Source organism: Acanthisitta chloris, unplaced genomic scaffold (assembly GCF_000695815.1).
Source record: "Acanthisitta chloris isolate BGI_N310 unplaced genomic scaffold, ASM69581v1 scaffold33842, whole genome shotgun sequence".
Taxonomy (NCBI): domain Eukaryota; kingdom Metazoa; phylum Chordata; class Aves; order Passeriformes; family Acanthisittidae; genus Acanthisitta; species Acanthisitta chloris.
Window position 1 is genome coordinate 23,292 of NW_008661653.1, and position 2,317 is coordinate 25,608.

At 50.7% G+C, this 2,317-nt stretch overlaps 1 protein-coding gene across 1 annotated transcript in view; it reads right to left on the minus strand.

Annotated features, from left to right (window-relative positions):
• The window catches only part of BEND7 (BEN domain containing 7), a gene marked incomplete at both ends in the record, with an annotated part of 28,898 nt that overhangs the window by 18,307 nt on the left and 8,274 nt on the right, over nucleotides 1-2,317 (minus strand).

Consider the following 2,317-nt stretch of genomic DNA (forward strand, 5'->3'; position numbering starts at 1 on the left):
CCACGGCTGACAGCTCTCCTGGCTCACAGACCTGCTCAACTTGGCCTTCTCCAGGCTGCTGCGAAAGCTTTGATGAGTAAGATTACTTTTTTTGCCAGAAGGAAATAGTAATAGCTCGAGCATTTCCAAATAAACTATCCTTAAAGAGGCTGATCCTGTTCAGGCACTGACAGCAGAGGACACTTTCCCCGAGTAGAGCCTAAAGGATCACACCCTTTGTACATCAGTCTGTGCTCTGAAGGACAGACCCTACGAGGGAAAAGCACACCACAACACCCTCAGAACAGCACTGTGTCTATTGATTGCAATGAACAGGACCAGTTCCTTATCCCACAGAATTCAGCAGCACTGGATTATACAGGAATAAATTAGGAAGAGGCTTTGTAAAACCATCTAGAGCTGAACTGCTGGAAGTCTTAAACATGGGGATGAGAAAAACAAAGCGGAAATATAGACAAGAGAAATGTGACTGTTCCAAATAAATTCAGGGCATTTAAATTTCAATAACAACAGTTACACACTTTGATACTCCTGGCACCATTTGAGTATTAATTTTATGCAGGAAACTGCTGATTGCACAACGACTAGAGGTGTCTGGGGCAGATAGCAGCAATTCTGCTTGTTAAAGCACACATTACTGCTCCTGGGTGCTGAGGAAGTGCTCATTGCCCCTTCTGAAATGAGAAGCTTCGGATTGTTTACTGGCAATAGAAAAATCAAACACCCCAAGCAAATGGCATAACACAGATCTAGAGACTGATGAATCAACCTTCCTTTATAGCATCCTCAATGCAGTAGTACCTGGTGTTCAATTTGCATTTGTGCTTCCCCAAACAAACCTGGCTTGGGCTAAGCAACAGGGCAAAGGAAACTCAGAATCACAGAACCACCAAGGTTGGAGGAGAACCAACCATGAACCTGTCCCTGCTGGAACCCCCAAACCCTAACCCAGATCCTGCAGTGCCACATCAGACACCTCTGAAACACCTCCAGGGATGGTGACTGCACCACCTCCCTGGGCAATATCCCAGTGCTGAACACCACAACAGGGAAAACATTTCTCCTCACACCCAATCTGACTCTGCCCTGGCTCAGCTCAAGGCCATTCCCTCTCTCCTCTCCCTCAGCCCTGGCAGGACACACATCCCCCACCTCTCTCCAGCCCTGGCAGGAGCTGCAGAGAGCCAGGAGGTCACCCCTGAGCCTCTTCTCCAGGCTGACCAACCCAACTCCCTCAGCCCTTCCTCACAGGACATGAATGTTTACGACTCCGTAAGACAAAATCCAGCTCTGCAAAACCCAAGATAAGAAATGTGCTGCCTCTGGTTCAGCAAGGTGTGTGACACTGAGCCACTGCCAGGTGTCCTGGTCCAGTGAGACTCAGGAGCGTTCGACCAATTGCCCCAATGTGAATTCAGACACAAATGAGGTCAAATACCAGTAGGGACTGAGCCTTGATTATTGGTCACACAAGGGGGAGAGAAGAGGTGATAGGGAAGTTAGAAACAGGAAAGGGGGATAGTTAGGAGTAAGCAAGATTTGGTATGCCAAAGCAGAGGGAGTCACCACCATGGACCCAGATAATCTGTAGTCATGTAGAAGAGACATAGCCATCAGCACAGGTCCAGCAGCATCCTAATGATCTGGAGTCACCTTTTCTTCAGGGGTGGACATGTGCCCTGCTTTGGACCCTGGCCCTTTTTGCAGGGCTCTGTCAGGCACTGACTGGTCAGTTTGCCTGGAGCTGAGCAATTCCCAGCCTGGGGATCTCGGCAGCTGGAAGTGCTGTCAGATGGACAATGGGGCCTGGTCTAGGCAGCTGGAGGGGACCCACATCGTTATCTGGCAGGTGGCTCAGCAGCCAGAGGGTGTAGGTGGTGGACAGTGGTGCCTCCTTATCTGTTAGCTGGAGGATTTGGGTGGTGGACAATGTCACCTCCTGATCTCAGCTGGAGGATTCCGTGGCTGGAGGGATCCTGAGGCTCAGCAAGCTTTGAGGCAATCACCCAAACCTTCACCCCACAACGAGCCAACAAGGCCAGGCAACAAACATTTCTTACAGGTCCCTTACACCAGAGACATGAACAATTCTATCAACTCAACACCATTACTCAGTGGCCTAGAGTTAGGTGCAGGCTAAGGTAACCAGACGGCGAAAGGAGCAGCAAACCCTCTCCAATGCAGGCTGAGCTCAGCCTGGCTGGGCCGTGCTGAGAGCCTGGTGCGCCCAGCGACGTGCAGCTCCCCTAGGAGGAGGGTTTGGCCCAGGAGGTGGATAAGCCATGGGAAGAGCAGTCCTAGCTCTGCTCCAGCCTCT